Source organism: Elephas maximus, chromosome 2, assembly GCF_024166365.1.
Source record: "Elephas maximus indicus isolate mEleMax1 chromosome 2, mEleMax1 primary haplotype, whole genome shotgun sequence".
Taxonomy (NCBI): Eukaryota; Metazoa; Chordata; class Mammalia; order Proboscidea; family Elephantidae; genus Elephas; species Elephas maximus.
Genome location: NC_064820.1, coordinates 172151714 through 172176351, shown reverse-complemented (window position 1 = coordinate 172176351; position 24638 = coordinate 172151714). Strand labels below are relative to the sequence as shown.

Below are 24638 nucleotides of genomic sequence, written 5' to 3'. Positions count from 1 at the left end.
TATGACCTAATATGTGGTCTATTCTACGGAATGTTCCATGTGTGCTAGAAAAAAAAGTATAACTTGCAGCTGTTGGGTAGAGTGTTCTCTATAAGTCTATGAGGTCAAGTTGGTTGATTGTAGTGATTAGGTCTTCCGATCTCTATTGAGCTTCTTACTGGAAGTCCTGTCCTTCTCCGAAAGTGTTGAAGTCTCCTATAATTGTGTAGGCGTGTATCTCACTTTTCAGTTCTGTTAAAGTTTGTTTTATGTATCTTGCAGCCCAGTCATTGGGCGCATAAATATTTAATATGGTTATATCTCCCTGGTCAACTCTCCCTTTAATCATTATGTAGTGTCCTTCTTTATCCTTTGTGATGGATTTAACTCCAAAGTCTATTTTGCCAGAAATTAATATTGCAACTCCTGCTGTTTTTTCATTGTTGTTTGCTTGATATATGTTTTTCCCCATCCTTTGAGTTTTTCTTTGTCTAAGTCTAAGGTGTGTCTCTTGTAGGCAGCATATAGACAGATCGTGTTTCTTTATCCAGTCTGAGACTCTCTGTCTCTTTATTGGTGCATTTAGTCCATTTACCTTCAGCGTAATTATAGATAAGTATGTGTTTAGTGCTGTCATTTTGATGCCTTTTTGTGTGTGTTATTGACAATCTCATTTTTCCACTTACTTTTTTGTGCTGAGATGCTTTTCTTTGTAAATTGTGTGTTCCTCATTTTCATAGTAGTTGAATTTATGTTTGCTGACAGACAAGGGAATTTGAAGTAACTATCTAGTTTGGAAATCTGGTAAATGGTAATGTCATTAGCCAAAGGTAGGAAATGGCTGTCATAGCTAGCATTGACTCAGACCTTACTGTATGCCAGGCAGTGTCCTAGGAGGTTCATATACATGATTTCCTTTACTCCTTATAAGAATTCCAGATATTATTATTACCCTGTTTACAGGGGTGAAAACCGAGACACAGAGAGTGTAAGTAAATTAGGCCACACAGGTATTAAGTAAAGAAATGCAGGCACTTTAACCCAAGAGCCTGCCTCTTAACCACTACTCAACACTGAAGAAGGCAAGAGAAGTTGTTAAGGGACCTTGGTGAGAGATAGGTGTCATTAGGTACTTAATATACTCCAAAAACCAACTGCTGTCAAGAGGATTTTGACTCTTCGCAGTCCCATGTGTGTCCGAGTAGAACTGTGCTCCATAGGGTTTTGGAAGTAGATCGCCAATCCTTTCTCCCTAAGTGTCTCTGGGTGGACATGAACCTTCAACCTTAGAAATGGAGTGTGTTAACCGTGTGCAACACCCAGGGACTCCTCAATATGCTCAGAGACACTTAAATGGAGAGATGCAGTAGCAGTTGTAAATGCAGGTATGTTCATAAATCATTTTTCAATTCTAAAGAGAGAGAAAGGAATAGAGACCCTGAGACAGCAAAGCATGAAAAGCTATTGCTAACAGAAGATTAATCAGAAATGCAGAAGTGTCTCAAAAATTACAATGCACAGCAGAAAGAAAATACAACTAGAGTAACACAAGTTTGATTTCCATGCAATTTCCCTGGAAGAGATCTGTTGCGTGAAGGGGAGATGTGTCTGTATTACTCCATGCTCCAGACATTGGCATTTCTAATGTCTATAGTGAGATGTATGTCAGAGCCCTAGTATTGTTGATTGAGCAGTGCCATCTCAGTGAAATAAAAGAGCTATCAGGAATCTTCCTTTTGGGATGCCCACCAGGAGATTTCAGAAGGCAAGGAGAGGATGAATGTGGCTTCCCTGCCAAGGGCTTCACCAGGGGCTTCAGGGAAATCTGCAGTCCACATACCCTATCTGGTTCTGAATGACAGAGCTCACTTGCCAGCGGCTTCTGAGGAGAATATCCAGAATCAGGGAGCCCTCCTACTGAGTGATTTTTGCCCTGGGCATCCTCCCTGACAGAGCACTCACAGAAGGCTGCAGAGGCATGGGAACCCCAGCTGCTAGTCCTGGAAGCCTGCCTGATTAATCCCTCCCCACACTGCCGTTGTCTTGCTTCTTTAATGCCCAAGCATTTTTCTTCAGTCTTCAGTACAGGAATATCCATTTGTAACTACTCCTGATATCTAGAATGTTCCCCTAGGGAAGACAACTTCTGAGTTCTCTGCCCAACTTGTGATTGCTTCAACCCTTCTAAGGAGACACACACACACACACACACACACACAACCTCTGCAGTCAAGTTTGTACCAAGTGAACCCATGCCTCTGGTTCTAACTGACTGGACTAGGGACGGACACATGGCCCAAGATGGTACAATCAGATCCTTTCATCTAGAAATTTGCAATCTCTGGATGGCTTGAGCTGATACGAGCTGCGGGTTAGGGACACCATTTTGGGAAGCCTCCTTTAGTCATAGAAAGACAAATGCAGGAAGCACAGGCAAGTGAGCTCCCAGACCCTCATTCCAGTCTCTTCTAAGGCCCGGCTGTACTTCCTGCTTTCAAATTCTACGAGATACCCTGATTTTTTCCCAATAAATAACCTCTTTTTGGATTAAATTAGTTAGTATCTGTTCCTGTAACCTTAACCGCCTCGACTAAGACATGCAGTAAAGAAATTTTATATAAATGCAAATACTGCTGGAAATGCCATTCTCCGGAAGCCCAAGATAAGGCATAAGCAGGCACTTTCTCTCTATAATAAATTTTGGGGCAAAAATAATGATAATGATAAACAGAGTTATTTACACTTCCTACTTTCCAAAGTGCGCCTAGAAGGAATGGCAATATGGCTTGATGGACTGCACTTGCAAATGGTGAAACCAAGGCACAGAAAAGCTTCCTGAACCAATCCAATCGAGGCCCCTCTTCTATCCTAGCTCACCCATGCAGTCTTATTTAGAATAAGTGGTTTAGAGGTTTATTATGTTATTTGATGTGGATATGTGACAGAAGGATCATTGATTATGAAAGGCTAATCATCATTTGATCTTTTCTTTTTTGAAAGTAACATAAAAAGTCAAATTCCTCTGAACTTGCTCACAGTGAAGACAACATAAATCCAAGTTTCCTTTTTAGAGAGTGGTTGTTAACGCTGTCAGAGACCAGAGCTGGCATTTAATATGCAAGATGATTGGCTGTAAAGAATTTAAAGCCCCCCCAAAAAATAAAAGCATTCCATCCATATTTGCAAGAACACAAGAACGTAGTCATCCTATTGCCACTATTATTTTTTGCTTTGATCATAACTGACATAATGCTAACCTCTTAACTCAATAATCCTTTATATTTTCAAGTAGTCTCTCCAACCATCAACTGCCTCAGCCCCACCCCTTTTCTCTGAGCTCTCTTTTTAACACCCGATTTTTTATGCTTGCTTCTATCTCAACAAATGTCATACTACATTAACATCTGCTTGGCCATACTAAGCTGTGAACTGCTTAAGAGCAGGAACTCCTTGATCTCTATATTCTCAGCACCTAGTACAACGTCTGGCACAGAAGCAAGTATTCACTGTGCTGGGTGACACAATGTGAGCACACTGTCTCCACCCAAACAGAGTATAATCATCTCAGGGACAAAGAGCACGTCACCTTAGAATTTGTGGACAGCAATTCATGTTTACTAAGTACATGTACTTTCATTTATGATACCCATTTATGCTAAATAGTATGGAAAGGAAAAGGATGGAAATGAAACATAAGACATTATTCTTACCTCGACAAAGGTTACTGAGAAAATATGCAAAATACGTCATGGCCACAGTCATCAGCATCGTCATCATCATTGTCAGCATTATTATCGTCACTAGCCTATTTATTGACCGTTCACTATGTATCAGGCACTGGGTTAAGTTCTTTATATGCGTTATTTCATGTAATTACCACAGGTCCTTACAAGGTTAGGTGCTATTGCTATTCCCACTTTACAGATTAAGAAAGTGAGGATCACAAAGCTTTAAGTAACTTGCCCGAGGGCATACCATTAATAAGTGGCTAAGCTGAGTTTGGGTAAGCTGAGTTTTAAACTCAAGTCAATTCATCTGTACCATTAATACCTAACTAGATGCCAGAGGGAATTATACCAACTCTGAGGTTACAAAAGGTATACTTGGGCGGTACAAATGGTTAACATGCTCCCTGCTAACTGAAAAGCTGGAGGTTTGAGTTCACCCAGATGTACCTCGGAAGAAAGACCTGGTGATCTACTTCCAAAAAATCAGCCATTGAAAACCCTATGGAGCACAGTTCTACTCTGATACACATTAGTTTGCCATGAGTCAGAATCAGTTCTGTTTGTTTGTTTAAGGGTACTAAGAGTTCACAGAAAGGAGAGGGCGAAATAAGACAGGATTGGCGTATTTTTGAGTATTTCGTCCTGAACACCCTTACTTAGACATAAGACATCCAGTATAAAATGACAGCACTTCTAAGTAATTTTTCTTAAGAAAAGCCCTTAAGTGATGGTACAGAACAGTTTCTATAGTAGCTGAAAGCTTGATGATGAGCCAAATTTACTGCAGAAGGTTAAATTGGAAGGCTCCCAGGCAACATGGCAGAGAATGGGGCAGGCCCGGTGCTGGATTTATTGGTCCTGAGAAGAGCAGCAGCCCCGGCACCACTAATCAGATCATACATCAGAGGAGTGATTACTGTTGACTCTTCCAGACACAAAGAAAGACAAACAAGTCACCGGAAAGTAAACGAAAGCAGACTCTCGCAAGTTCTCACATCTCACACGAGAGCTATGAATCACCTTGGCAAAGGATTCATCATCTTTAGGTGTCACCTGGGTCATAACAGAGGTGTTAAGTTGTATGCAGGATGGCTTACATCATAGATACAAAAGAAGAAGCCAAGAAGAATAGGGCAATAATAGCATCCAACAACTATTAGTGAGAGAGAATTCCCTTTATGGGAATGTTTGCATTAATAACGTGGTTGGAGAGAGCACTGGATGGGGAGTCTAGACACCAGAATTCTAGTCCCTGTTCTGTCATTAACTATTCTGTGGGATTCTGCTGAAACTCTCTGAGCCTTAATTTCTCCATTCATCAATTAAATGGTTAGCTAATGATCCCTTTTAGTACTCAATTTTGTTTAACTGGTTGGCTACAGGAAGAAGGAGCCCTGGTGACACAGTGTTTGAGGCAGTTGGCTGCTAAACAAAAGGTAAGAGGTTCAAATTCACCAGCCATTTTGTGGGAGAGAAATGTGGCAGTCTGCTTCTGTAAAGATTTACACCCTTGGAAGCCCTATGGGTCAGTTCTACACTGTCCTATAGGGTAGCTATGAGTCGGAATCAACTCGAGGCAGTGGGTACAGGAGGAAGCATGTTATTTGTGAAAATAGTTGTAGACTGAAAGTTAGGACATCTGGGATCTAGTCTGGTTACCTGAGAAATCCCCCATAGCTCTGTGACCCTCAGTTTCCCTTTCTCCAAAATAAAGGCATTTGATTATATGGTCTCCAAAGCCTCTTTAGCAATAGGGTCTTTGATGCCATATTTTCTTTTAGTTTTAAGTTCTGTAGAAAATAATCTGGGTGATAATTTCACTCCTAAGAGGAAGGATTATTTTCTGCTGACCCACGGAGTCAAATGCAAATAAAATTCTGAAAGAAAAAGAGCAGAAGGATAGATCTAGTTCAGACGATACTAACAAATCTATGTCCTTATCCGCAGGGGAAATGTACAGGTTGGATTTTCACAGGCAGAAAACAGAAATAACATTTCCAAAACCTTGCTGGTGAGAATACAAATGCAAATACAGGTTTACTGGCTGGAGTTCAACTCTGGAGAGTCACCAAGGTCAGAGCTACTGGTAAAACCGTGTGGGTGCAAACTCTGAACGTAGTGACAATGCAAATAACATCTCTTTATACCATCATCTCAAAGAAGATGGCCCCTTGAAACTGTGTGTGTGAGCCGGCTTGTGGGTGTGCACACACATGCGTGTTTAAAGAATATCCGGATATCTGATTGACAGGTTTCGGCAGTGCTCTGTGACAGACACCAAGGGAGATACGTGTTAAAGTATCAAAGTGAATTTTCAGTCCATTAAGTAGCAAAATTCAAGATTTATGCACATACCATCATCCCTATCTCCACGGGAAACTACATCCATTCCATAGTTAAGTCAAAGCACCAGCTACCGTTAAGACAATCCTAATTTGAAGAACGATTTTTTTAAACTTTTTTTTTTCCCCCTAAGCAGCAGTACCATATGAAAGAGGTATCCAGCATTTATGGGGATTTCCATGTGCCATGCAGTGTGATAAGCACTTTCTACTCATAGCCTCATTAAATCTTTAGATTTAATTAAATCTTTAGAACCATTCTAGGGAAGAGATGTGAACATATATCCATTTTAAATATAAGAAAACTGAAATTCAGAGGTTGTTATTTGCCCAGGTCTCATGTAGCTTCAGCAACAGCGCCAGCTTTGGGACTGGGCGGTGGCTAACTTCAGAACTCTGAAATCCTGTAGAGCTGCTGTTCTCTCAGACTTTATGTGGTTCTGCCCTTTACTCACTACACAAATATCGACGGGTTACAGTAAAACACATCCAACACGGAAACAAAAATGATGGAATAATATCCGTTTGTCTTTTCCACTTTTAAAAACAAACAGACAAAAAACCAAACCGGTTGCTGTCCAGTGGATTCTGACTCAGAGCAAACCTACAGGCCAGAGTAGAACAGCCCCATAGGGTTCCCAAGGGATGGCTGGTAGATTTGAACTGCCGATCTTTTGATGAGCAGCTGGGTTCTTAACCGCTACGCCACCAGGGATACTTTCTTACTATAAAGGACAACGTAAGATGCATGGATGAAAATTAAATCAAAATATGTAATGACTACAAGAACCAAGGCAAGCTAATCAACATTTTCATGCGTTGGTTTTTTCTAATTTATCAATTTAACAGAGCTGTAATGAGAATAAGGAGCCCTGCTGGTGCAGTGGCCAAACGCTCAGCTGCTAACTGAAAGGTCAAGCAATTCATACCCACCAGCTGCTCCATGGGAGAAAGGTGTGGCTGTCTTCTTCCGTAAAGATTGACAGTCTTGGAAACCCTGAGGCAGTTCTGCTCTGTCCTACAGGGTCACTACGAATCAGAGTCAACGGCAGTGGTTTGGTTTTTGGCTTGGTGGTGAGAATCACATTTTTTTTTTTAATGTTAAAAATCGGCGAAAAATTAAGAAAACCCATACAATTGTTTTCTTTATTTGCATTTTCATTTGTACATAATAAGCTGAAATGTAATAAGTCAGAAAAGGAAAATATACCTTTAATTTCTAGATTTTATGTTAAAAATATCATCCTTTAAAACCGTATCACATATAATAAGCGACTTTAGAAGACCAAAAGATTTTTTTTTTTCCTGCATTGGGAACATTTACAGCTAAATGAAAATGAAATTCCATGATTACTCAATTGTCCCAATCACCCATCTTTGAGGGATAAATTTGGAGGGAACAATACTCTAAGCAGAAGTTGTCAAGAATGTTTTCAATCAGCAGCATTTTAGTTTGGTGGTGATACAACCAGGAACGCCTTGTTCACAGAGCACTAAGTATTAGCACTAACTCTGCAGGCTGCAACCATGAAGACTCTGACTGTGTGAAGAAAGAAAATCACTCTGGTATGCAAAATGAGCATTTTATGGTTTTAGGACTATATTTTGATGTTTTATATATGCATAATTAAATACATGCCACGGCCATGAGTTTAAACTTGGAAGTTTACACATAATAGAACATTTGATGGTTAGAATGTCAAGTGTACAGGTTTTGCATACTATAATCCTTTTGTAGAGTTATAACGCTCTTAGAAGCCTCTGAGAAGTCTTCCAGCAAAGAGACCTGATTAACTTTATTCTGATTAATCAGGGGTTTGTTTCCCAAACTTATTTGGGCACAAAAGTCTTTTTTTTTTTTCCAACATAAAACATATTAATTGATCTAACAAATTAATGCTTTGGGAAGCATTAACCTGCAATAAGAATTTTAACTTAAATACATTGAGACCACATGTATTGAAGAAGCTATCATATAAATTTGCCTATTTGTACTAACATTTTAAAAAATAAGAACGTTGTTGTTGTTAGCTGCTGTCAAGTCAACCGCCGACTCATGGGGGCCCCATGTAAAACGGAAGAAAACGCCGCCCAGTCCTGCACCATCGCCACGATCAGCTGCAAGTAGAGAGCCAAACCTTTCTTCCTAGTCCATCTTAGTCTGGAAGCTCTGCTGAAACCTGTGCAGCACCACGGCAACACACAAGTCTCCACTGATGGATGGGTGGCTCTGCGTAAGGTGCAGTGGCCAGGCGTGAAACCCCATTCTCTCACAGGAAAGGCGAGAATTCAGCCGCTAAACCACCGCTTTCCCCTAAAGAACAATTACGGAATGCTTACTTCTAGCTGGGCACTGTAATAGCCACTTCCATTCATTAAAGGAAAGCCTGGTGGTGTAGTGGTTACGGGTTACGGCTGCTAAGCAAAAGGTCAACAGTTCCAATCCACCAGGCACTCTTTGCAAACTCTATGGGGCAGTTCTACTACGTCCTATGGGGTCACTATGAGTTGGAATCGACTGGAAGGCAACGGGTTTGGTTCTTCTTCTTTTTTTTTTTTACTATTATGAGCCTCGTTTCACAGATGAGGAAAGCTAGACACAGACAAAAGACTCTATTACTTTCTGATTCACATCACTTACAGAGTTCACAATTTGTAAAAAGGAAAAACGTTATCTTACTCTTAAAACAGTCAAATTCTATTTCTAGAAAGCATTACCGTATTTTTCACAAATAACGTGCCCAGGTATCTAACACCCACACATATAAAGTGCTGCATAAAGTGCTGGGATTATGCAGTTGGTAAAAACATATAATATGCACATTATCTGTGTAAAATCATGGTACTTGCATTGATTTAAGTTGGCCATGAGTAACTTGGCAAGCCCAGTCTGAATTCTCGGTATGGATCAACCAGCATCTTAAAACCTGGGCTGACTGCTTTAGGAAGTGACAGCATTGGTATGACCTGGAGACACTTCTAATTAATGACACAGTTGGATTTAACCTAATCTTGGCACAAACAGCTACAGTCTTGCTCTTAACGGCATTTACATTAGTAGGAATCCTTTGGGCTTTGAATATTTTTAAGGCCCATAAGAGCTTGGCAGAGCTTTCACAAATGAACGGAGAGATGGTTGATGTTTAAAAGGTTTCTGAACATTCCCACTCAACTACAAATTTGTTGAAGGCAGGGAATGTATTTCAAAATGCTGAGTATATGAAACCAAAAATTAGTTGCCACCAAGTTGATTCCAACTCATAGTGACCCCATGTGTTGCAGAGTAGAGCTACATGCCATAGGGTTTTCCTGGCTATAGCCTCTAGGAAGCAGATCACCAGGTCTTTCTTTGGAGGTGCCTCTGGGCATGCTTGAACGGTCAACCTTTCACTCAGTGGCAGGGTGATTAACTGTTCGCACCATCCAGGTATTCCTCAGGACATAGCAGGCATAAACAAACAAACAAACAAAAACCTGATGCCATAGAGTCAATTCCGACTCATAGCAACCTTATAGAACAGAGCAAAATTGCCCCATAGGGTTTCCAAGAAACAGCTGCTGGATTTGAACTGCTGACCTTTTCAGTTAGCAGCCTGAACTCTTAACCACTGCACCACCAGGGATCCCATAGTGGGCATACAAATAAGTATTTGTCAGCTGCTTGCTACTCTTCCATTTTTTATTAGCCTAAGTAGTGCATCCTTTACCTAGTAAAAAAAAAATAGTTTCACGTAATTGCTATATAGAAATATATCTTGATTTCTAAATTCATTTCAGTACGGTCATTATCACATATCAGGACAGCCCGTGAAGGTCACCAAATAAAGTTAGATAATCTGGGTATTTGTAATGCTTAAAAATATTTTAAAAGTCTCTTATTTGTCAACTAATGAATGATCAAAGTGATAAAATGTCATTTAATACCCTAAATAAACCTACACAGCCAAACGCCATGATGAGGACGGGTATTTGCCCATGGACTTCTCACAAACAGAAATAAATTAAGGCACGAGTCAGCTAAGTTACAGATGAAGGAACAGTAACTGCAAATCCTTAGAACAGTTAACCAATATATAAACTTGATTCTAAGGTCCAAAGATTTTGCTTCAGAAGCGTATTATTTCTCAAAACAAATTCCAACTTTCTTCTTCACACAAAGTGTTGTATTAAGCACTTTAGAGAAAGGTAACTTGTACATAAATAAAAAACCGCCCCTTCCATTCATGCGGTGCTTTCCCGTGTGTTTGGCATTTTTTTGTTTTTAAGTGTGATACTGTTCCTAAAATGGAAAGATACACAGATGTTCTAGCGCTGATGTCATTCCAAGCATAGATGGAGATAGAGAAAGCTATTATTCTGTGGAAGCTTCAAAACAAGTTTAAAAATTAAACTGGGGGCTGCAAGCAGGGTGGAGGTTACCAGATCCAAATTGCAGATGGTGTTTGATATGTCCTTAATTTTTATTTGCTCATCAATCCTCAAAACATTACCATCATTGCAGGGACTGCAACCTATGTCACAAAACAATATGTGCATACATTTTTCAATGAGAAATTAACTTGAGCTGTAAACTTTCACCTAAAGAACAATATGATGTGAACTCCTTAATAGCTACATCTCCACCACCCAAGCCAGGCCCCCAAAGTGTTATCAGTGTCTAAGGGACGTGTCGCTCACAGCAGTGGGTGTCAGGAGAGTCTGCCCCTGGCTCAGGTATCTATGGCAAACGGACACAGGAACACCAGACTGCCTTGCCTCTGACCTGGGCAATTGTCCTTACTGCTACGAAAGGGAGGTAAGAAGCTCATAAGAACTGAAAAGGGTTGGGAAGTCTGGAAAGTCTGAATTCTGGTTTAAAAATAATACACTGGCTTCTGAGAATACTGAAATGCCTTTAAATTGTCACAGTTTGGTGTAAGGCAGATGGAGGCTTCAGAGAAACATCACAAGTTTTACAGGAGTTCTCGGGAGTAAATGTGCCAGGTTTTTAAGTTTGACATAAGTTTCCCAAGAAAAATGCTCTGCAAAGCACTCATTTCTATTACCTTCATTTATGTTACTTAAAAAAAAAAGATTTGTTTAGGTACAATTGACATATACTGGACTGCACATCTATGTCAATAGTTTGATAATGTTTAACACATGTCCACGTCTGTGAAACAATCCCTTCAATGAGGATGATGAGCCTATCCCTCGGACCTAGTAGCTTTCTGATGTCCCTTTATAATCTCTCTCTACTATTCCTCTCCCATGACATCCCTTCTCCCCAGGCAATAATTGACATGAATTACACATCGCTATAGATTATAGATTAGCTCCAGAACCCATCTGTCATTTTGTCCTACCATGGTGGCTTCAATGTTGTTGTGATGCTGGAAGCTATGCCACCAGTAGGGTCGTCTATGGTAGACAGGTTTCAAGGATCTTCAAGACTATGACAGAATAGGAAGAAAGGCCTCGTGATCCACTTCTGAAAAATTAGCTAATAAAAACCTATGGGTCACAACAGAACACTGTCTGACCCACTTACTTTGAACATATCATCAGGAGGGATCAACAGCGTGAGAAAGACACTGTGTTTAGAAATGCAGAGGGCCAACGAAGGGCAAGTGAGACCCTCCATGAGATGGATTGGCTTAATAGCCACAACAATGGACTGGAACATGCTGGCAACTTTGAGGATGGCATAGGACTGGGAAATATTTTGTTCTGTTGTACATGTGTTAGAGTTGACTCAAGGTCAGCTATTCATCCACCCATCCACCCATCTATCTATACCTAAGGATTAGCTTGCTTCTTCTGTAATTTTATATTCAGTTGGCTGTCCCTATCTGCAGGTTCCACATCCAAGGATTCAACGAACCATGGATCGAAAATATTCAGGAAAAAAAGAAAGTTCCAAATAGCAAAACTTGTATTTGTCACATGCAAGGCACTAGGCTGAATCCATGGCAAAGACGTGCTGTGTAGGCATACCCTTAGCAGCCTCCCACCATTTCACAGATCCTCAATCTCTCTCCAACACTCGGTGTTGGAGCATTGTTCACCTCGGGTCTTGATGGTTCACCACTTGCGCTGGGTGCACCCTTTGTTTCTGTGAAAAGAAGTGTCCTAAAAAGCAAAGAAGTGCTCAAAGCAATCCCTCAAAGGGTAAGAGGGAGCATAAAGTGCTATCTCTCTACAAGAAAATAAAAATCTTAGATCTTTTCAAAGTGACATGTCGCTCGCTGAAGTGGGCCATAAGGTCAGTAAGAACGAATTGAGCATTCACACAATAAAGCAGAAAGAAGCTGAAATTTATGGAAGTGTTAGTGCTGCCCCTACAATGGCAAAAATACTCTCTGGTTCATAATAAAGTTCTTGCCAAGACTAAGAAAGCATTAACTGTAAGAATTAAGAACTATTTACATATCATTTACATTGTATTAGGTATTATAAGTAACCTAGAAATGATTTAAGTATACGAGAAGATGCATGTAGGTTATATGCAAATACTACGTCATTTTATGTAAAGGACTTGAGCGTCTGTGGATTTTGATATCCTAGGGGACCCTGGAAACAGTCCCTTGAGGATACCTACGGATGACTGTAAATGGAATGATGCAGTTTTGTATGCTTTTTTTGGTCTGGCTTTTTTCACTCAGCATAATCATTTTGAGATTTATTCACGTTGTGGCAGCTGTTGTACACCCTAGTGCTTTTTCATTGTATAAGGAGCCCTGAAGGCACAGTGGTTAAAGCGTTTGACTCCTGACTGAAAGGCTGGCGGTTCAAAACCACCCTCAGACCTGCAGGAGAAAGATGTGGCAGTCTGCTTCCATTAAGATTTAGAGCCATGGCAACCTTATGGGGTCACTATGAGTTGGAATCAACTCCACGGCAGTGAGTTTTTGGGTTTTCATTCACAATTTGTGCTGGGCATTTGTGCTGCTTCCAGTTTTGACTATTCAAATAAAGCTTCAGCGAACATTCATATATAACTCATTAAGTGGTCACATGTTTTCTTTACTCTTGGGTAAATAACTAAAGAACATTGGCTAGGTTCTATAGCAAGTTTATGTATGTTTAACTTTTTAGGAAACTCTCCAACTGTTTTCCAAAGCAGCCATCCCATTTTGCATTCCCACCAGGGATTGATGAGACTTCTGGTTGTTCCAAGTACTTGACAAAACTTTGTATAGTCAGGTGTTGTTTAATTTTTGTGTGTGTCTGTGTCTGTGTGTGTGTGTGTGTGCGTGTGTGTGTGTTTTATTTAACCTTAATCTTTCTAGGGGTGTAACAGTGCTACACTGTTGTCTAAATCTGCATTTCCTCAACGACTAACAACACTGAGTATCTTTCCATGTGTTTATTTCCCATCTGTATACGCTCTGTGGTGAAATGACTGTTCAAATTTTTGTCTCGTTTTTACTGAGCTGCTTGGCTTATCATTACTGAATTATAAAAGTTACTTATTATAGTCTAGGTACAAGTGCTGTGTTTCATAGCTGTTTTGCAAATGTTTTCTCCCAGTTTGTGGCATGCCTTTTCATTTTCTTAACCATGCCCTTTGAAGAACAAAGTACTTTTTTTCTTTTACCATTTGCACTTTTCCTGTCAGTCATATTTAAAACGGTTTACAAGACCAAAGTCACTATAATTCTTCTATTTTTCTTCAAGAAGTTTCTAGAAATCCAATCGTTTTTGTTCTTGCTGTTATTTTTAATACATGTCAATACCCACACTGTGGTAAACTGTAAAATGCGCTCTTTCTTTTTTTTCCCTCATACCACTAGGGAAACTCGTTCCCCACAATTGAGTTAGTCCATAGGAAAATGTTCATTTTTTGTAAGATGAGGCATACTCTTGTCTGCTTCTTTTGAAAAATGAACGCAGGAAAAAACAAGTGCAACGTTGTATAAAAGACATATGGTCATAAAAATCGCTTCTGAATTCCAAGCAGGCTCCTGCTGATATGAGCAATGGCGTAAATAAATGTCCAGTGAAGTCAATGGTACAGTGAGCTGTTTCTTTGTAGTGTGTTGGGACTATATAAAAATGGAGCCTAGCTGAAAGGAGGAAGATTTTAGAGGTTAAAAACAGACGCTTTGTTAAATCTTCTGAAATGGTATTTAAAACTGAAGACTAAATAATTTAAAACTTTGTATAAGTTGCTTCCTGTCTTCCTTTTTTAAAAGTACTTTCCCCTTTGGTGTCATAAAATTATAACCACGACGTGGTTTTGTTTTTTGTTTTTTAAGAGACATATACTCTTACTAATATGTAAGTACTGTGTACTTTTGGTAATGACTTTTCAGAAAGAAACAGTGGTAGATAATTTTAAAATGGCAGACAATAAGTATTTCAATTTAATTTAATAAAAAGTTACTGATATCCTACTACGTACACAACCAAATGATGTGCAAAGCACCAGTGGTGGCTATGTGGGAGATAAAAACCTGAAGAGCAAATGTACTCTGCCCTCAAACAGCTTATAGTTGGAAAAAAATTAATTTCTTGTTGTTAGTTGCCACAGACTCAGCTCCAATTCATGGAGGCCTTACTTATAACAGAAAGAAAAGGTACCCAGTCCCGAGCCATTGTCCAGCACTGTATCAGACAATATTCTGCTGTGGTCCACAGGATTTTCATTGGCTAATTTTCAGAATAGATCACTTGATCTTTCATCCTAATCTGGTTTAATCTGGAAGCTCCACTGAAACCTGTCCACCATGGTGACTGTGCTGATATTTGAAATACTGGTGGCATGGCTTCCAGCATCACAGCAACACGCGAACTACCACAGTAGGACAAACTGACAGATGGGTAGTGGAATTAACACCTTACACGTTAAATTGTTTGAAAAGAAGTTTCATATTACATAAACCACATCTAAAGCAGAGGCCAAGAAATGAAGAGATGATTTGCACCTGAAGGAAACAGAACATAAAAGCTTTTATATCAGGAAGTAGTGAAAAATTAGGATTAATAGAGCATGGCTAATTTAGGGATTATGTCAAAAGGAGGATCTTGGACATATATACTGTAGGGAGACAGAGGGATTGAATAAGAAGTTTTTGAACAGATACAAGGTATCAATGATAAAGAAGCCCAGCATACTCCACACATGAGCCACTGTGCTAGAGGCTGGCTCAGCAGAGATGGAGGAATACAATAAAGAGCTTCCTTAGAAGATGAGCCACACAACAGAAGACAGAACGGCTTGGAGACAGGAAGGAAGAAAGCAAAGTGGTATTTGCAGAAATGTGGGTATAAAATGGAGGGATACCAGGCAAGAAAGGACCAGCAGAAAAAGAAATAAGGGTGAATCAAACATATTCTAAGGGATGATGCACTGTATATCATCACTGTATGATTGCAGGGACCGTGTTTCCCTTATTCATCTTTGCATCCTCAACAACTAGCACTATGAGGTAATGAATAAATGATTATTAACTGTACCTTAAGAACACTATTGTTCAATCCAAAATGATAGCCAGAGTTCAACAATACTCTTTCACTAATTGATGGAACAAGTAGACAGAAGACTAGTAATAATAAAGAAGTCATGAACAGTTCCATCAACCAGCCTGACCTCACTGACGTGAATAAAACATTCCACACAACAAAAGCAGAATACCCCTTCTTCTCTAGTGCACACAAGATATTTACCAAGTAAGACTACATACTGCGTCATAACTCTCAAATTTAAAGAGATTCAAGTCATATAGACTATATTCTCTGACCAATATAGAATCAAATGATAAATCAATAACAGATGCCTGCAAATTCCCCAAATATTTGGAAAGCAAATAATATACTTCTAAATAATCTTTGGTTAAAAGAAGAAATCCAAAAATAAAAAAGTGTTTTGAATGGGATAAAAATTTGAAAAAAATCAAAATTTGCAGGATGCATCCAAAGCGGAACAGCAAGGGAAATCTATGGCAGTAAACACCTATATTAAAAAAAAAAAAAGTTTCAAATAGATGACCTCTGCTTCCATCAAATACAAATAAATAAATAAAACTCTAAATTAGCAGAAGTAGATAAATAAAAAAGCAGAAATCAATGAAGCAGGAAACAGATTAAAAACGGCAGATAAGCAATAAAACCACAATATCAATGACTGTCAAACGGTTTTCCAAAACAGCTGTCCCCTTTTGCATTCCCATCAGTAATATGTGAAACTTTCAGTTGCTCCACATACTTGACAGAACTGGGTATGCTTGGGTGTTTTGTTTGTTTGTTTTTAATTTACCCTTAGCCTTTCTGGGAGTGTGGCGGTATCAGCAGGTTGTTTAAATCTGCATTTCCTCAATGACTAAAGACACTGAGCATCTTCTCATGGTGAAAATGTAAAGAATCTGCGTCTCTCAGACATCACTGGTGCGAATGTAAAATGGTGCAGCTACTCTAGAAAGCAGCTAACTAAACATACACTTACCACAAAACGCTGTTACTGTTCTCCTTTGCATTTACCTTAGAGAAATGAAAACTCAGGTCCACACAAAAACCTGTATGTGAATGTTCATAGCACCTTTATCTGTAATAGTCCCAAAATGGAAACAACCACACTGCCCTTCAACAGGTGAATGGTTAAATATACCGTGGCACATCTATACTATTCAGCATAAAAAAGAAATGACTATTGATACATGCAACATCCTGAATGGATCTCAAGTGTATTATGCTGAGTGGGAAAAAAAAAGGACAAGCTCAAAAGGTCAGATACTTTACGATTCCACTCATACAACATTCTCAAAATGACAAAATTACAGAGATAATGAACAGATTAGTGGTTGCAGAGGTTAGGGATGGTGGGGGGGGGTGGGTGTGACTACAGAGAGATATCAGGAGGCAGATCTTTATGGTAATAAAATAGTCATATATCTGGATTGGAAACCCTGGTGGTGTAGTGGTTAAGTGCTGCAGCTCCTAACCAAGAGGTCAGCAGTTCGAATCCACCAGGCGCTCCTTGGAAACTCTTTGGAGCAGTTCTACTCTGTTCTATAGGGTCGCTATGAGTTGGATTCAACTCGATGGTAGTGGGTTTGGTTTTTGGTTTATATCTGGATTACAGTGGTGATTATGTGAACCTACAGGTGATAAAATAGCATAGAACTTTATGAACACATTCTATAAATGTTAATTTCCTGTCTCTAATATTGTACTATAATTTTGTAAGATGCAACCATTGGGTTCAGGACCTCTACCTGTACCACTTTTGTGATTTACTGTAAATGTATAATTACTCCCCCCAAAATTCAAACATACATCTGTCATATGACCTAGACATTCCACTCCCAGTTACTGACCCAAGAGACATACATTGTACCCTGTCATACATAACAGCTTTATCTGTAATACCAAAAACTATAAACAACCCAAACATCCATCAGTTGGTAAATGGATAAACAAATTATGCATATCTGTATAATGGAAGAGTATACAGAAATAAAAAGCTACAAACTACTGATACACAAAACAACACAGTGAATCTCAAAGTAATTATTGTGAGGGAAAGAAGCCATACAAAGAAGAGCACATATTTATGATTCCATTTACATAAAATTCTAGAAAATACAGAGTTCCCTGTAGTCAAGAAAGCAGATCAGTGGTTCCTGGGGGATGAGAGGGGTGCACGTCACAGACTGCTAATGTGAACGAAGCTTCTTTTGGGGATGCCGAAAATGTTCTAAAATTGATTTTAGTTGTAGTGATGGTTTCACAATTCTGTGACTATATTATAAGCTGTTGAATGGCACACTTTTTAAGTACGGGAATTGTGTGGTATATGAATTATTTCACAATAAATGTTTTTTATATATTAAAAAAAAAAAAAGTTATTCAACATTCTTAGCAAGAAGTATTTGGTTTTTAATCCCTCCACCAGGGCTTATGTTATAAATTAGGTTCCCCTGTTTTTAAACTTCTCCCACTGACAAGTTTTGCAAAAGAACCACTCTTATCAGGGAAGGCCCAAAGAACAGAGGTCAGAACAGAGGGTAGACTTCTGCATGGCCTGGTGATTTCTGGCTACAAAACTACTAAAAAAAAAAAAGAAAACTCATTATTTTGTCGAGTCGATTCTGCCTTACAGCGACCTTACAGGACAGGGTAGAACTGGTCCACAGTGTTTCCAAGGAGGGGTTGGTGGATTCGAACTGCCGACCTTTTGGTTAGCAGCCATAGCTCGCTGTAGCTCTTAACTGTTGCACCACCCAGGCTGCTTAAAAAAAAAAAAAAACTCCTTACCACATAGTATTTTGGCTTGCTGATATGTAAATGCGTGGGCACATCATAGGGATGAAGAGAAATACAAGTGCATGATACTTTACAACAGAGAACTTGGATCTAATGATCAAAAAGGTCTCTTTCAGTTCCAAAATTTTATGAGTTTATGATGTCATTTGTTTTCACAACAACCCCAAGAAGGAAGCAGATTTACACTATTATATTATTATTGTCACTTAACCGATGATGAACCTGAAGCTCCAATCTTGGAAGTTACATTCACTCAATGAACATAAGGAAATCACACATTCATACCTCAAGTTGATTTCTGGCCAATCCTATAGCTAAATATATTTAATGTGAAAGCCAGCACAAGAAGCCAAGATACATATTTTTCCAAAAAAAAAAAAAAAAATATATATATATATTTATATTCCTCCTCTGAATAAAAATGACTTACTTAGCTAATTATCTAGAATGTTGTCTTAAGAGATTATTTTAAAGGACAGAAAATCACTCATGTGAAGACTATTTTTAACAGGCATTAGAAGCCAAAACAGGAATTCACATTTTTCTTTTAAGCATCTCTTCAAATACAGCCCCAAGTTTTACATTCACTGGGATCCCCCAAACCACAGCTCAATCAATTTAGTACTCTTCCATTTTTTTTTTCCTGACAAATCCATCAAGTCCCCAAATAAGATAGTCTTAACTCATCTTCTTCTATTGTCTTGGTCTGTTTGTTTCTTTCTTCCTTTTCTCTGTTATTATAAATTCCTAACACCTTAGCCCTGACCCACCTTTACAGACTCGCAAATGCCCTCTCCAAAAGAATAGAAAGTCTCGCAGACTATCTGGCAAGAGGCAGCGCTTCTCGAAACTCCAGTATACAGTCGAGAAAGTACATCCCTTTAAAGTGTTTTTTTTTTTTTTTTTCCCCCTCCCTCTACAAAAGATACTCAGAGAAAAGAGCTCCTTTTAAAATGCTTGCCCTGCCACTTCATTTATAGTTACAGATTCTCTTATACTGGTTACTAATCACTGGATATCAAATCATGTCTGTGCTGTCAGGGGCAATTCTCCCCCCAGCTTTTCTATGGACCTTTCAAACAGTAAATCAATATGCACTCGGTAGGTTTTTCACCCTTGAAGACACCTAATTGCCTTTGATTCTTCTTTTCCAAATATTTGGTTTTACTGTGGCCTTCCTTGGAATTCTGCATGCTAAGGAACGGGTCTGTGTTTCCTCCCCCACTTTCTTCCCTGGAGCTCGTCTTGAGTGTGGGTTCTTTGCGCTGCTTGGTGTGTGGAGCTGAGGGAATGCTGGCTGGCGTGGATGGGAAATGAGCTAATCCAGCTAATCCAGGGCTGCTGGCCCATACAGTGCTGTTACGGGTTAAATTGTGTCCCCAAAAAGATATGTTGAAGTCTTAACTCCTGGTATCTTTGAGTGTGACCTTGTTTGAAGATAAGGTCTCTGAAGATGTTACCACTTAACATGAGGTCATCCTAGAATAGATTTGAGCCCTCACCCAATATAACTGGTGTCCTTGTAAAAGGGCAGGAGAGACACAGACAGACAGACAGACACACACACACAGAGGAAAGGACACCATGCGAAGATGAAGTCAGAGACCGGAGTGATGCATCTACAAGATAAGGAAAGCCACGGATTGCCAGGAAACTACCAGAAGCTTGAAGAGGCAAGGGAGGTTCTTCCCCTAGAGCCTCCAGAGAGAACACAGCCCTGCCAATACCTTGATTTGGGACTTCTAGCCTCCTCTGTCAGAGAATAAATGTCTGTTGTTTTAAGCCACCCAGCATGTGATACTTTGTTATGGCAGCCCTAGCAGGCTAACTCAAAGTCCGTTGTGCAAATTTGAAAATGGCGCCCTTCCCCACAGCAGCTGCAGCCCTGCAGGTGCACAACCTAGTGAGCAGAGGGAGAGAAGATTCAGAATTTCTAACCCTCTCACTCTCTTCCTGGTCGGGGCACCTTTATAACCTCTGCCAGCCTTGGGAAGAATCACATCCCCATCTGTCTTCCTTGCAAACCTCCTACAGCAGTTTGCTTCATGCAACCATCCTACCACAACCCCGAAAGCATCTGCAACTTACCACCAGCTGAAATTCCAGCCGATTATCTCCTGCCCTATGGGTACCATGCTCTGCATGTTCTCTGATTTATTTCCACAAGCAAACAGCAGCCCTTCTTTACTGAGACTAAATCAGTCACAGCTCTAGGTGCAAGAAGGAGCCCTGGTGGTACAAACAGTTAAGCGCTCAGCTGGGGTGAAAGACCTGTTGATCTGCTCCCATAATGATCACAGCCAAGAAAACCCTATGGGTTCTAATCTGTCACATGGGGTCACTATGAGACAAAATCGACTTAATGGCATCCAACACCACCACCACCTAGGTACCAGGCAGAGTTTTAATACATAGGCAAAGGATCCCACACTTTGAAACCAAACACCCTTGTATTCCAGTCCTAGTGCTGACATTTGCTATCAGCATGAATTAGATGATTAACTTCACCTCTCTCAGTCTCAGGTCTGTAAACCTAGGAGAAGAATACCCATCTCAGACTGTTACAGGGCGAAATGAGTGAGAAATTATATGTAAAGAGTTCAGCACAATGCCTGGAGCATAAAAAGCTCTCAAAGACAGCAGTTGCTACAATTCTTGTGCATATTATTTTTAAGAACATTTAATGATGGATAAACTTCTAAAATTCAGCAAGGTATTTCCACCATCGAATTTGTTGTCATAATAAGGCATTTTGTCTCATTATCATGGCATTTTACAAAGCTAAAATTCTTAAAACCCAAAGGATGACTATGAATGAATATTAAGAAGTCCCCAACTCAACTGATCTGTAAACTCTGAGTTCAAGTTTCTTTTGGGAGAAACCTGACATTCAGAACACGAGAGGCTCAGTGAGGATTTTCACCTTGATTTCTGTACAAGTTCTACGATAAGAAATTTGTTGAGCAACTACTATGTGCCAGGTATTGTTCTAGGAACACTTACATACACAGTTGTTGTTGTTAGGTGCCGTGGAGTCATTTTCAACTAACAGCAACCCCATGTGGCAGAGTAGAACTGCCCCATAGGGTTTTCTTGGCGGTAATCGTCATGGAAGATGATCTTCAGGTCTTTTTCCCCTGCCGACGCTAGGTGGGTTCAAACCACCAACCTTTTGGTTAGCGGCCAAGCACTTACATTATCTCGTTTAAATTTTACACCAATCTTGAGCACCAGACACACTGTAGCAGTAATGAAACTGAGGCTTAGAGGGGTTTGCCTTGCTCAAGGTCATACAGCTAATGAGTGGTATCAGCATTCAGGTTTTGACTCCTAAAGAATTTCTTCCCATTGCACCACTCCAGTTTTCATTTTCATGAAACCCTAATTATCCAGGCAATAATGGGGTGCTGAGAGAGAAGTCTCAGGGGAAAGGCAGGCTGGCATTAACATTATTGAGTGGGGAAGCAAGGTTGCTAATGGAAATCTTGGCTAACTGCAGCGTGCTGGAATAGTAGTAACTGGCTTGGACAACTACCAACTGAGGCTTAGAATTCTAATGGGTATGGGGCTCATCCTAGGAGGGCAGTAACCACAGAAGCTGCCCTGGGGGCAAGGCAGCCTTAGTTCAGGCTCCCGAAAGATAGGCAGTATACTGTGCTCTTGTCCAGAGTGAGGACAGGCTCTGATGGAGCTGCAAGCTCTTGGAGATTTGCCTAGATACTGGCTTCTGCAAAGGGGTATCTATGGTGGTTTGTTTTGAAATACATGCCCACCTCCTTTTCACGACGGATTTTTTTAACACATAAGGTTTTGCTATATGTTTTTTTGCCCCCATTATAAGAACATTTAAAATAGCAACAAATGGTGAATCCCAATATCCCTGCATTTGATTACAAACCTAAATCTTGCCCATATCAGACCAGCTGTGTTTTCCACTTTAATGTCAGCCCACTAACCGACCAGGAAAAGCAGTTCACTGCTATGTCAGTTAATTCCCTTGGTGTGGCATCTGGCATTATATGGTTCTTAGAGAAGTACTTTAAAAAAATCTGGACAAAAAGGAAGACTGCCAAACTACTCAATAGCTGGCAAAAGAAATGTGCATGATGTACGTTACCATCTCCTTACAAGAGAGCGGCTTCCTTTAGCTTTCATCCACAATTCTGTTCGTCTCTTGCCTGCCTCTCTATTTTAACAGCAAGGTTATTGGTATTTTTAAATTATGTTCCTAGCATTAAAAATATGGTTAAATGTTGGGGCAGGATTTTTAAGAAGTCAACAGGCTACAGAGTTTTTTGCAGGGAATATACAGACATAGATTTAGATCTAGATACAGATACAGAGGATGAGTCCAAAGAAATGCTATTTAAGAGAAATATTCATTTTAAGGTAACCTTTAAAAGAAGTTGGTGTTAAGTGCTCTCAAATCCAACTCATAGTGACCCCATGTGTCTTAGTCATCTAGTGCTGCTATAACAGAAATACCACAAATGGATGGCTTTAACAAATAGTTTATTCTCTCATAGTCCAGTAGGCTAGAAATCCAAATTCAGGGTGCCAGCTCCAGGGGAAGACTTTCTCTCTCTGTTGCCTCTGGAGGAAGGTCCTTGTCATCAGTCTTCCCTTGGCCTGGGAGTACCTCAGCCCGGGAGCCTCAGGTCCAAAGGACACAATTTGCTCCCAGCACTGCTTTCTTAGTGGTATGAGGTTCCCAACGTTCTGCTTACTTCCCTTTCCTTTGATCTCTTGCGAGACAAAAGGTGATGTAGGCCACACCCCAGGGAAATTCCCTTTACATTGGATCAGGGATATGACCTGGTAAGGGTATTAGAATCCCACTCTAATCCTCTTAACATAAAATTACAAGCACAAAATGGAAGACCGCCACAGAATACTGAGAATCATGGCCTAACCAAGTTGATGCACATATTTTCAGGGGGACATAATTCCATGACACCATGTGACAGGGCAGAACTGCTCCATAGGGTTTTCTTGGATGTAAAGAATATAATCATTAGAATATTAAAATCCCTGCTTTTTCTTTTTTTCTGTAGATCATTCTGTCATTTGACACATCCCCCCCCCACACACACACATACCTCAATTTAGAAAGAATTAATTAAATGAGATAGTATACGTGAAATTTCCAGGACAATGCTGCCAAGGACACAATGTCTCACCATAACGTTTCACAAGCACCTGACTGTAGGTATTTTCATCTTCACTGTTCTATGGAAATTCAGGCTGTAGACACCTACTCCCCCAGGAAATACTAACTCATTAACTTCACCTTCTACTTCCTGGGCCTCATCCCTTTTAGGTAACTGCATTATCATCCATCAAGTTCTTAGCGTCAGGAAAGGCAGACAGCCCTCCCCCTCCCTGAGTGACTACTATGAATCTGCTTTTGAGCCCTGTCGCTTCAATCAACTGTCTGCTTGCCTCTTCTCTACTTGAACACAACTGCCCAACTCTCATTATTGCTTGGCTTGGCAACTGTAATTTTCTCGTGAATGGGCTTTCTGCCTCTTGTGTTTCCCTCTCCAATTCATCATCCACCATGCCACCATCAGAGTTATCTTTTTAATCACAAATTAAATGATGCATTTAATCCATGGGTGGTTCCCACCTGTAGGCAGAATAATGTCCTACCTCTGTCACAGTATTAAGGCCCTTCCCAATTTGGTTCCAACCAGGGCTTTGAATCAGTTCTGTCCAGGCTAGAACCCCTGCGGAGAATTTGCATTTCTAACAAGCTAGCTGCTGAGAATTTGCATTTCTACCCCAGATATACTGAATCAGAATCTATAGTTTAACAAGATCCTGGCTGATTCTTGTGTATCACTTCATGGGAACTTGTCAGAAATGCAAATTCTCAGCAGGGACTTGATTCAGACCATTTCGAAGCTATGGCTCCAGCCAATATTTCAGCTTTATTTCCAGCCCTTCATTGCCACTTCTCCCCCAATAACCTATGCTCTGGCCAGCTATTCCTTATCCATGTTCACTTCCAAGTGTGAAATTTCCAGCATGACCTGCCTACCCATCAGCTGCTCAATTCCCCATTAAGTAAAAAGTGTTTTGGTTCAATATGCTTAATGCAGTTAACTGGGGTCCCAAATATTAAGATCTGAGGGCTGGGGTTACTACCCTGAGTAGCTTGAGCCCCTCCTCAAACTCTACTGTTGTTGTGTGCACCTGAGTCAATTCAGACTCATAGCAACCCCATGTGACAGCAGAACTGCCCCACAGGGTTTCCTAGGATGTAATCTTAAGCAGAATAGATCACTAGGTCTTTTCACCCAGGGTGCAGCTAGTGGGTTCAAACCGCAGACCTTTTGGT

General features: G+C 40.1%; 1 protein-coding gene across 6 annotated transcripts in view; it reads right to left on the bottom strand.

Annotated features, from left to right (window-relative positions):
* The window catches only part of SGCD (sarcoglycan delta), a 1252876-nt gene that overhangs the window by 1053957 nt on the left and 174281 nt on the right, over window positions 1–24638 (bottom strand). The gene's annotated exons all lie outside the window — the stretch shown is intronic.